We start from the raw sequence: 12,475 nt of genomic DNA on the forward strand, positions 1-12,475 counted from the left end.
AGGCTTGCTATTTGGGGAGCAAAATAACTGATGATGGTCGAAGTAGAGAGGATATAAAATGTAGACTGGCAATGGCAAGGAAAGCGTTTCTGAAGAAGACAGATTTGTTGACATCGAGTATAGAGTTAAGTGTCAGGAAGACGTTTCTGAAAGTATTTGTGTGGAGTGTAGCCATGTATGGAAGTGAAACATGGACGATAAATAGTTTGGACAAGAAGAGAATAGAAGCTTTCGAAATGTGGTGCTACAGAAGAATGCTGGGGATTAGATGGGTAGATCACATAACTAATGAGGAAGTATTGAATAGGATTGGGGAGAAGTTTGTGGCACAACTTGACCAGAAGATGGGATTAGTTGGTAGGACATGTTCTGAGGCATCAAGGGATCACCAATTTAGTATTGGAGGGCAGCGTGGAGGGTAAAAATCGTAGAGGGAGACCAAGAGATGAATACATTAAGCAGATTCAGAAGGATGTAGGTTGCTGTAGGTACTGGGAGATGAAGAAGCTTGCACAGGATAGAGTAGCATGGAGAGCTGCATCAAACCAGTCTCAGGACTGAAGACCGCAACAACAACAACAGAAATGTGTGGCTTATGAAGAACTGCTCGACCACTGTAGCCCATTGTTTTCAGCTCCATAGGCACAGTTATTGTGATAGCTAGAATGCTGGAAGCAACATGGAACTAAAAGGTGATTCCTTTCGCTGTTTTCACGTGATTTTATTTGCAACCACCCTTCGCAAAGCGAAACTGTCCCTGTTTGTCAGTACATAAGGTGTACCTGGTCTTGTGGTTGTTCCTTCTCGCCTCCACTTCTCAAATTACCAATGGTCGATTTGGGCAGATTTATATGGGTGAGAATGTACCTAATGTGTTTGTTACTCAGGTGATATCTAACGAGTAGTCCAAGATCGAAGTCACTTAGTTCTTGCGACCGACCCATTTCCCTGTTATTCCTTCTCCACACACAATAAAATTTTTCTCTCCTTTTATACTGTCTATCGCGACATCGAGTGGTCGATTCCGCGTTATATAGGGGTTTCCGGATACTTTTGATCATATAGTGCAAAAAAACAAGAAAACAGTTCTTAACACGAGAAGTATTTTAGCCCCTAACTGAAATTCAATGTTAAGAGGTCTTTTCTGAAGGTATTTGTCCAGAGTATAGTCTTGTACGGAAGTTCAGAAGAGAAGCTTTTGAAATGTGGTGCTACAGAGGAATGCTGCAGATTAAAAGGGGAATCGGATAAATAACGAAGAAGTACTGAATCTAATTGGGGAGAAGAGAATTTTATGGCACTAAAGACTAAAAAAGAGATCGCTTCATAGGACACATCCTGAGGCACCAAAGAATTATCACTTTCACAATGAAAGGGAGTAACGGAGGGAAGTAGGGAATGAATAAAATTTCTGGAAGATTTCAAGTCTTGACTAAATAAAAATGTTAGAATGAATGAAGGCTGTAGTAATGTAGAGATGAAGAGGCTTCTCAGGTTGGGCCACCATGGAGAGCAGAATCGGACTGAATATTCTCAAACAGCACTGTTCAACTGGGCAGATTCACTGATAAGTCACTGTTTCAAAAATCCAACTAAGAGAGCAATTAATTTTACAGTGGCTATTAAATTTCAGGAGACTCTCTACTGCCGGTACTTTCAGAGCGTTCATTTATGCAAATTAAAATGTGCTACGATTAATAGCAATGCGTGACTGCTTTCAGTATTGGCACTGTCATCTTTGAGTTTCTACTTAAAACAGTAACAGAAATTTATAGTGACTTTCAGATAACTAGTTTTTTTCAAGTATCTTAGACTTATGATGTTAAGCAACAATACACACACGTGGAATAGGATCAGATCACAAGTAATTAATTAGTGTTGTACATGAACTATGGTCTCCCTCCTTCGATTGTGGACTGACGTGCCGTACACACAAAATCACGCTGAAAAACATAAATGAACCTGAAGTAACAAAATTTTCCAAGAAAGTAGGAGAAAACTTACGCAACAGCATTAGCAAATTCTGCAAAACCTTGGTGGAGTTGATCAATTCTTGACGTAGTATGCTGCTCTTTATAGTCACTGCATTTGGTGCAATGTGCGTAAATAGACGAAAAGATCCGATAACGTTAGATAACGACCAGCAACTGTAATAATTTAAAAGCATCTCGTGTTATTTGTCTGGAGCGGTGGAAACTACAAAGGCCTTTTTTTTTTGTATGTAGCAACTATCCGTGTCTTCTGCATGGTTTGATGTGGTCCGCCACGAATTACTGTCCTGTGACAACCTCTGCCTCTCATAGTAGCACTTGCAACCTACGTCTTCATTTATTTGCTGGATGTATTCCTACAGTTATTACCCTCTAAAGACTCTCTAGTACCGTGAGAGTTACTCCGTGATGTCTTAACAGATGTCCTACCATCGTGTTCCTTCCTCTTGTCAACGTTTCCCATACATCCCTTTTCTCGCCGATTCTCCGGAGAACCACCTCACTCCTTACCTTATCAGTCCACCTAATTTTCAACTTTCTTCTGTAGCACCACAACTCAAGTGTTGCGATTCTCTTCTTTTCCAGTTTCCTCACAGTCAATGTTTCACTGCCATACAATGTGTTCTTCCTTAAACTAAGGCCTGTGTTGGATTCAAGTAGATTTCTCTTGGCCAGGAATGCTCTTGTTAAAAGTGCTGCTCTGCTTTTCATGTCCTCTTTGCTCCATCCGTCGTGGGCTATTTTGCTTCCTATACACCAGAATTCATTAACTTCACGTACTTAGTGATCACCAATCCTGCTGTTAAGTTTCTCGCTGTTCTCATTTCTGCTGCTTCTCATTGCATATTCTGTACTCATTAGACTGTTCATTCCATTCAGCAGATTATGTAATTCTTCTGCACTTTCACTCAAGATAGCCATGTCCTCAGCAAGTCGTGTCCGTGATGTCCCTTCACCTTGATTTTGATTACAGCCTTTAAACTTTCTTCTGTATCCGTCACTGTTTCTTAGATGTATAGATTAAACGGTAGGGGTGAAAGACTACATCCCTGTCTTTCACCTCTTGTAATTCGAGCACTTCATTCTCGCTATTCTACCATTACTGTTCCCTCTTGGCTCATGTACATATTGTATATTTCCTATCTTTCCCTTTAACCTACCCTTGTTTTTCTCAGAATTTCGAACATCTGACAATATTTTACACTGTCAAACCCTTTTTCGACGTCGACAAATCGTATTAACGTAACTTCGTTTTTCTCCAGTCTTGTCTTCATTATCAACCACAATGTTAGAATTACCTCTCTGGTACCTTTAGCTTTCCTAAAGCCAGTATGTCCTCAGCAGCCAGAGGCTGCCGTCTTGTGTGTATGGGTTGCGGTTGCGTTAAGTGTGTGTATGGTCTATCTCCGAAAAAGGCCTTGTTGGACCTCATTTTCTGACAGTATTTTTGTTGTTCCTACCCTCGACTCAGCATCTCCTCTATATGGTGAGTAGCAACCTTTTCATAACGTTGTTACATTCCATCCTGGATTTCCCATTGACGGATAGGGTAATTGGGAACACCTGATATATAGTGAACGGTTTTTCAAACTAGTGAGTGATTTTAGAATCACATGTAGGAACACACACTAGAGACCTTCATAAGCAGTTTCCTTGCTTTTCTACAGTTTTAGGGTTTGTCTTCTGCAGCGTTTGTATATATTAACAATTCTACATATTTAAGCATTGTATAATATATTAAAGCTGTTTTGAAGATACTGTGGAGTCTTCAAAAAATGGTTCAAATGGCTATGAGCACTATGGGACTTAACTTCTGAGGTCATCAGTCCCCTAGAACTTGGAACTACTTAAACTTAACTAACCTAAAGACATCACACACATCCATGCCCGAGGCAGGATTCGAACCTACGATCGTAGCAGTCGCGCGGTTCCAGACTGTAGCGCCTAGAACCGCTCGGCCACTCTGGCCGGCGTGGAGTCTTCAGTTACGGGGTTTATGGTGAACTAAAGTCCATATATTTTTAAAATTAATTACATAAGTTGTTGGCTGTTAAGTCATAATTCATCAGTCGTGCACCACCTAGTACGTCGAATGGGAGGTCTTTGTACCACGGAACACTTGGTATCTGCAAATGAGCTGAGTTTCTTTAACGTCTTGACAATTTTCCTTGTCTCGAAAATGGAAATTTGTGTTAGTTGCCAGTAGCTTCTATTTCAAAATGTTTTTAAAAATATTTCTTCTTAATTTGATTTCAGTTTCTGAATTTTTGTATGCAGCAAAGTAACTGTTTAATACATCGAGTGTTAAATACGCTACTAAGTACGTGAAATGTATTTGTAAATTGAGAACACGATTATGCATCAGCTGTACCATTTACTAGGAACACATGAAAATGTATGCTTGACCAGGACCCGGTCCCGGATTTCCCGTTTATCGTGAGCAGTCGCTTTAACCACTTCGGCTATCCGAGCACGCCTCAAAGACCGATTCAGACTCCCACACGTACTAGTGTCTCGCACATAATGTGGTCTCCTCAAAGAAAGACCCAGTGTTCTGCTCGTCAGTTTGCCTTTGCTTTGGCATGAAATAACGTTATTGCAGTGACTATTTTCCACTGCCATGTAGCTCGATGCAAATATCCTGCGGACATGCTTGCACGGAACGGGAATAGGGACATACGGAAGTCTGAATCGATACTGGATGCGTGGTATGGCGACAGCCCACGATTAGCTGCAAATCCTGGTTCGAGTGCTGGTCCAGCACAAATTTTCGTGTTTCTAGTAAACTGTATAGCAAATGTATAATCGTATTTGCAAATTGCGAATACAGTTCACGTATGCCTGTCTGAAGTACATTTGCACCGAACTACACATACTGTGAAATGCAGACTCTGCAATAACTGAAATACATTACTGACAAAAATTTCTGGATTGCAGGACTTCAAAATTTGAATGGAAAATTTGTTTCTAGGTACACAACCAGGTTGTACCTTGGAACAGGATTTCACATTTGGAAAAACCTTACTTTTCCGGAGTAATTTTTGTAACTTCCATAATCGACAGCAGCACACATACAGTGAATCCTATCACTTAAAACTGTAAAAGGAAATATTTTCAACTTCTATTACAGGACTAGCTAGAGGCGAATGTGTTGTAAATGTTCCAAGGTAAATGGCTCCGCCATACTGCAGAGATGAGTCAAAAGAAAGCGGTGCGTTTTGTCATGGATTTCTTGTAGTCAGCACGAGAGTTTAAAAACTGGGGTTAATAAATTCCAACAGAAGAATTACAAGCAAATCGAAGTGCATCGCCAAAAGCCTTCCCCCTTAAAAAGTCCGAAATCCCACGCTTCATCACGAATCAGGATACACATTATTTCCTCTAAGGTATACTCGCGTAATGATCGCAAGAGTAAAATTAAAGAAATTAGTGCCTACGGTATTTCTTCCCGCACATCGTCTGCCATGAACTGTACCCTGGATTACGGACTATTATGTAGATTTAAGTCTTATTCATGCGCTACACGCGATATACACACGCAGCACAGGCGTTCACTTCAATTCGACGATGTACTCTACAGTAGCGTGGAAAGAAAGAAAGAATTAAAATGAAGAAAAAGAAGCAAAGGAATGTAATTGTTCTTTTCCTTTGCTTAATGTTAGAGGATAAGGGACGACTAAACAGCATAATCAACGGAATGAAAATCTACACAAGTTATGGAGTAACGGTCAATTCTCCCTGTGTGCAACTGAGCAGTTTTCTCTTTTTTATCTCTTGTGCTTTTTCTTTGGAAACGGACATATAGAAGGGGCAAGTGCGATATGTGGCCCGACCAGTATGAAGCAATAACAGAAAAACCCGTGGGCTCTCAAATCTTCGTTGTGTTGTGCTACCGCTCAGAATCAGTGAGCTTAAGAAAACTGCACGTCGAATTTGGGGCGGATGACGTCAGTAGCTCCTGCGAAGGACGGAAACGCTCTGTCAGGGCCTTGAAATAGCTCCTCACTGCCAGTACTACTCTTCAGTCGGCTGGCATCGGGCAGGCGCTGCAAGTTGTTTTGCTCTCCTCTGAGTAAGTGTGTAGACTATTCGTACTCGAGGACTACTAGTCTGAGAAACAGCCTGTCATTACTTAATGTACCTCATACTTAGTGTATTTTATTAGGAAACAAAACAACCAAGTTTTGAGCGAACTGTACAATAATCTACTGCATTCAAAATATGCAATGTATCAGTTTCAGATATAATCCAAACGTGCGACCTAAAATCCATGACGTACTGTTTTATGCAGCTCGATCACGCTGTGTAGAGCGGATGGGCAAAAATGCGGAAATACAAAAAAACACATTGCTATACCTAATACGGTGTAGGAAAATCGTTGGTATAAAAGAAAGCTTCCATTCATGTCGCAGTGGATAAATACACGTTCTATGTGGTTTTCAAGGGAAACTTACACCATTATTCCTGCACAATAGCGACAAGTTCGTGTAACAGTGATGGAGGACGAGAGCGATCACGGATCATTCTGTACAAAGAAGACCACAAAGGCTCAATAATATCGAGATCTTGTGACTGTGGTAGCCAGGGTATATACGATAATTCATCCTCGTGCTCGCAAGTGGCAAGTGCCCCCCCCCATGCGGTATTATATCTCTTAAAAAAATTATGTAACTATTTATTTACAGGAAACACTCTCCTAGTAAATTTGTTTGTCCTTTGATTTATCGTGATCTGTTACTGATTTTTAGTGAAGTTAGTTTTTACGTTTAGCTTTCAAAAAAATACGAAAGAGATATAATAAGCAAATTAATGAATTTCGTAGGTTGTTAATTACGTATTATATCTGGTTTTATCCAGCGCCAGGCTCCCTACAAATTGCTGTAAATGCAATAGCGTAGTATTACTCAGCGCCAGTTCACTGATCTGAAATTATTACTATCACAGAAAATAGACGAGTTTTAATAAAATTATTTCACTGGGATTCCTTCAATTAATCTCACTGAATATTTTTACATAATTTCTTCCGCTCCGGCTATCAGACATTGTGCTGTGAAAAAATATTTTCAAATGTACCGCGTAATGGCGGCTAATTGTTAACAGTCAGAGATCACTGTTACTCGCTCCGCAGCAGCTGGAAACATGCTAATTATTTTCATTAAATATTCTTTTCATAAGATAAATGTGGCGTAGGTTCTTGAAATAACACACGGAGATCACTTTATACTAATATAGTCTTACTAGGATACAGTTTACACCATTAAATACTTGCAATTACGTTAAGACAGAAACAAATGCTAGCGCAGTACAATATCTTGCGTACTTATTCCAGCTAACACCAGAAAGAACAGAACAAAACAGACTAGACAGAAGAATGAGCATTGCATTGTGTTTTATACTCTTACAAAGATAAAAATACTTCTTTTAATTACTTACACATTATATTCTCATACAATAAAAATGTCTTTTCTGCATCTATCGATCTATATTGTGTATTTTTACAGTTAGTGTTATAACCTTTCGTAGATAAATCGAAGTTTGCAGTTCATTTTGAGTCGCATACAGTCATTTTTATTTATGTTTCACCTCGATAATGGTGAATATTGCAAAAGGGACACTATAGCGGCATGCGGACACCAACAATACTCCCACATTCGGATTCACTTACTCCGACATAACGCACTCACAATTACACGGAACACTGTTCTGACACGCTTAACGCTTGTAACGTGTTAAGGAGTTCGCACAGGTACCGTTCGTACTCAAATACAACAGCGCCACTGGCAGGCTTAACCAGCATCTGAATTTACATTCAAGCATGCGTTTCTCGGGGTCTTTGCTTATTTTTCTCCAACGCTCATGTATGCCTGGTAGTATAGCAACGCGCATTTGAACCGTTAGACGTGCTGTATATCCAAAGTGTCTACTCTCTTTATTCTCTTCATTTAGTACTCTGGATGCGATAATAGCTTTTATTATGTATTGTTTCCTGTTCCTTTCATTATTTCTTTTGTAGATAAGTAAACAACGTTCTATAGTTACATGTACACAAAGTCCATATTTATTGTTATGCATTCTATACGAAAGTAATTACAAAGAATTTGAAAAACAGAGTTCTTTTAAAATAGTCAACAATCTGTAGTTTTACAGACTTTGTTGCACATGCTTATTATTTCTGAATGCCTCGTTTGTTTTCTTCTGAATGTATAAATATATAACTTTGCTAACGTGTGTATTTTGAGAACCCCTCAGCCTTCGTTACAGCCGCGGAAACTCCGAGCGAGAATATGAAAATATGGATAGACCGCTTATTGTGGTTCAAATGGTTCAAATGGCTATGAGCACTATGGGACTCAACTGCTGAGGTCATAAGTCCCCTAGAACTTAGAACTACTTAAACCTAACTGACCTAAGGACATCACACATATCCATGCCCGAGGTAGGATTCGAATCTGCGACCGTAGCAGTCGCGTGGTTCCAGACTGTAGCGCCTAGAACCGCTCGGCCACTCATGCCGGCGCTTATTGTGGTGGTCTGTACAAAAAATCGGTTAGGCTGTCATGGCAGTAATCTCATGATGTTGGACAGCGATAGCTCTTATATTTCTGATATTCATGACTGATGCCACTTTGCTGTCAACAAAAGTTCATCACGAACATAGCTGTCACTCGCGCAAAGTTAGTCTTTCGCTGTTGTGACGATAGTTTCATCATTTGAGAAAACAAAGAGTGAAAGATAGTGTAAAGTGTATCTTAACGTGAACCAGCCGTTTGAAGATGAAACTTTCGGTTCGAAACCAGTAACAGCGCTATTTTAATTAGCACTGTAAAAAATGACTGGTTGCTGTTGTCTTCTCATTAAGAGTCAAAACTCCTTCGTTCTCGAAAACTTACATTAGAAAGCCGCGTGACAGTGTTGGTCACATGTTGGTCAAAACTGCATGACGCGTAAAATTTCTAAGTAGTGGGACAGTCCGGCTCTTACGCAATCCACAAACAAACATTTATCAATAGCGAGCACAGCCGCAGAGTCTACTGCAAACTACTTCGCAATCCCTACTGACCAAGACTTCCACGAAGTCGCCTATTTATAACCACATGGACCATTGCCAAGTGAATTATGTTCACACGTCTTACAGATACACGATAAAATGAGCATCATTTAAATTACATAATATTTCTCAATATGGAACGTACTAGGAGGAGCGCCTACCCACGCTGGCCACTTTCTGACCTCACAAATCATCATTAAATAAAGATTACGCCAAAGAACAATGAAAATGTGAAATATATCTTAGTGCACAACTGTTTTAAATAAACATTAAAAGTACACATTATTTCACAAATAAGTGTTATATATCAGATCACAGTATATGTACCTGTTCTTTTACACGGTGCTATTTATTCAAATCCAAACTAGGGCCCTTTTAATAAAGGCGTTTATCAGCAAAATTAACAAAGGCTTAATTTAACAAGGAAATAGCTTACACATTTAAAAAATACACACTTCGGAAAAAGGAAATGGTATAAGACATCACATGCTGACTTCATGTGGAGTATCTTTAGTTTTGGTCAATTTAAATTAATATTTTTAAAGTCCCGACACTCTAAATCCATCTCAGTGGCAGTCAGTCGGTGTTAGTATGTGTTCAATGTACAGTTCAGTGGCCGTATGGTGTATTGTTTATGACTGTGGTGCCTGTTTTTATTTTTGGGTCATCAGTTCTCTCAGTAGTTTTAATGCTGTCCACTACAACTTCATCTGCTGTGGCAACCATGCCGTCCCAGAGTGGCGCTTGAACCTTACGTCCTCAACTATTTGTTGGATACATTCCAATTTTTGTCTTCCCTACAGTTTCGTCTTCTATAGCTCCGGGTAGTAACAATGAAGTTATTCCACAATGTCTTAACATGTATCCCATCATCCTCTCCCTTGTTCATGTTAGTGCTTGTGACAAGTTCCTTTTCTCGACAAATCTGTGCAGAACTTCCTCATTCTTTATCTTATCAGTCCACGTATTTCTATCGTCATTCTATAATACCATAGCTAGAATGCTTAAATTCTCTTCTTTTCCGGTTTTCCCAGTCACTACCATACAATCCTGTGTTTCAGGCTTATATCCTCAGAAGTTACTTCATCAACTGTGCGGCTGGTCCCGGCGGAGGTTCGAGTCCTCCCTCAGGCATGGGCGTGTGTGTGTGTGTGTGTTTGTCCTTAGGATAATTTAGGTTAAGTAGTATGTAAGCTTAGGGACTGATGACTTTAGCAGTTAAGTCCCATAAGATTTCACACACATTTGAACATACTTCATCAAAGTAAGATCAGTGTTTGATACCACTAATAGACTCTTTTGGCGATGAGTGCCCTCTATGCTTGCTACTTATATTCTCCTTGCTTCCTCTGCCGTATGTTATTTCGCTTTCAACGCACCGGAATTCTTTGACTTCATCTATTCACGGTCCAAGATTAGTATGTTAAATTTTTCACTAATATATGTTTACTACTCCTGATAACTTTTTCTTTCTTCAGTTTACTCTCAATTCATATTCTGTGATCAGTAACCTGTTCAATTCATTTAGTATGACCTGCAATTCTTCCTCGCAATGCCATGAGCAAATCTTGTCATTGATCTTTTAGCAGTAGTGTATTTTAAGGTATTTTCTTCGTCATTGCCCCCAGAAACGGATGTCGATTGAGAAACAGTACTGTGCCATGCAATATTTCACTGAACTCTTTGCTTGAAGAAGCGCAATTTGATGTCTTCAGCTATTACGATTGCACACTGCTCCGCAAAATTTAAGGACGAACAAGATGAAGTAGCATAAAATATTACGCTACTGGCCATTGAAATTACTACACCAAGAAGAAATGCAGATGATAAACGAGTATTCATTGGACATATATATTATACTAGAACTGACATGTGATTACATTTTCACGCAATTTGGGTGCATAGATCCCGAGAAATCAGTACCCAGAACAACCACCTCTGGCCTAATAACGGCCCAGATACGCCTGGGTATTGAGTCAAACCGAGCTGGGATGGCATGTACAGGTACAGCTGCCCATGCAGCTTCAACACAATACCACATTTCATCAAGAGTAGTGATTGGCGTATTGTGACGAGTCAGTTGGTCGGTCACCATTGACCAGACGTTTTCAGTTGGTGAGAGATCTGGAGAATGTGCTGGCCAGGGCAGCAGTCGAACATTTTCTGTATCCACAAAGGCCCGTACAGGACCTGCAACATGCTGTCGTGCATTATCCTGCTGAAATGTAGGGTTTCGCAGGGATCGAATGAAGGGTAGAGCCACAGGTCGTAATACATCTGAAATGTAACATCCACTGTTCAAAGTGCCGCCAGTGCGAACAAGAGGTGAACGAGACGTGTAACCAATGGCACCCCATACCATCACGCCGGGTGATACGCCAGTATGGCGATGACGAATACACGCTTCCAATGTGCGATCACCGCGATGTCGCCAAACACGGATGCGACCATCATGATGCTGTAAACAGAACCTGGAATCATCCGAAAAAATGACGTTTTGCCATTCGTGCACCCAGGTTTGTCGTTGAGTACACCATCGCAGGCGCTCCAGTCTGTGATGCAGCGAACAGGGGTAACCGCAGCCATGGTTTCTGAACTGATAGTCCATGCTGCTACAAACGTCGTCGAACGGTTCGTGCAGATGGTTGTTGTCTTGCAAGCGTCCCCATCTGTTGACTCAGGGATCGAGAAGTGACTGCACGATCCGTTACAGCCATGCGGATAAGATGCCTGTCATCTCGACTGCTAGTGATACGAGGCCGTTGGGATCCAGCACGGCGTTCCGTATTACCCTCCTGAACCCGCCGATTCCATACTCTGCTAACAGTCATTGGATCTCGACCAACGCGAGCAGCAATGTCGCGATACGATAAACCGCAATGGCGATAGACTACGATCCGACCTTTATCAAAGCCAGAAACGTGGTGGTACGCATTTCTCCTCCTTAGACGAGGCATCACAACAACGTCTGACCAGGCAACGCCGGTCAACTACTGTTTGTGTATGAGAAATCGGTTGGAAACTTTCCTCATGTCAGCACGTTGTAGGTGTCGCCACCGGCGCCAACCTTGTGTGAATGCTCTGAAAAGCTAATCATTTGCATATCACAGCATCTTCTTCCTGTGGGTTAAATTTCGTGTCTGTAGCACGTCATGTTCGTGGTGCAGCAATTTTAATGCCCAGTAGTGTAAGTATTCGGTGGCAATGAGTGAAAGTATGGGTACATGGTGCCAGAGGGCTCCCAGTCGTGCACAGAAAGTTGGACGCCACATGTTGTGAGGTCAGCTTGACCGTAGCGCCAAATGGAACTGGCCTGGCAGCACGGGACAGTTGGACGAACGAGAAAAGACACTGTGTGTGTCAATCAACGAGCAGTTACGGTGTACTGTGGTGGGATTCTTCACTACAACATGGCCTAGTTGAAACATTTGGATGT

At 40.9% G+C, this 12,475-nt stretch overlaps 1 protein-coding gene across 1 annotated transcript in view; it reads left to right on the plus strand.

The window, feature by feature from the left end:
• The first annotated feature begins 5,990 nt into the window (after positions 1–5,990).
• LOC124595350 (serpin B6-like) overlaps positions 5,991–12,475 on the plus strand; it is a 68,473-nt gene continuing 61,988 nt past the window's right edge. The window contains exon 1 of the mRNA XM_047134065.1: positions 5,991–6,063. The gene's annotated coding sequence lies outside the window, so the exon portion shown is untranslated. The remainder of the gene's footprint in view (positions 6,064–12,475) is intronic.

Source organism: Schistocerca americana, chromosome 2 (assembly GCF_021461395.2).
Source record: "Schistocerca americana isolate TAMUIC-IGC-003095 chromosome 2, iqSchAmer2.1, whole genome shotgun sequence".
Taxonomy (NCBI): Eukaryota; Metazoa; Arthropoda; class Insecta; order Orthoptera; family Acrididae; genus Schistocerca; species Schistocerca americana.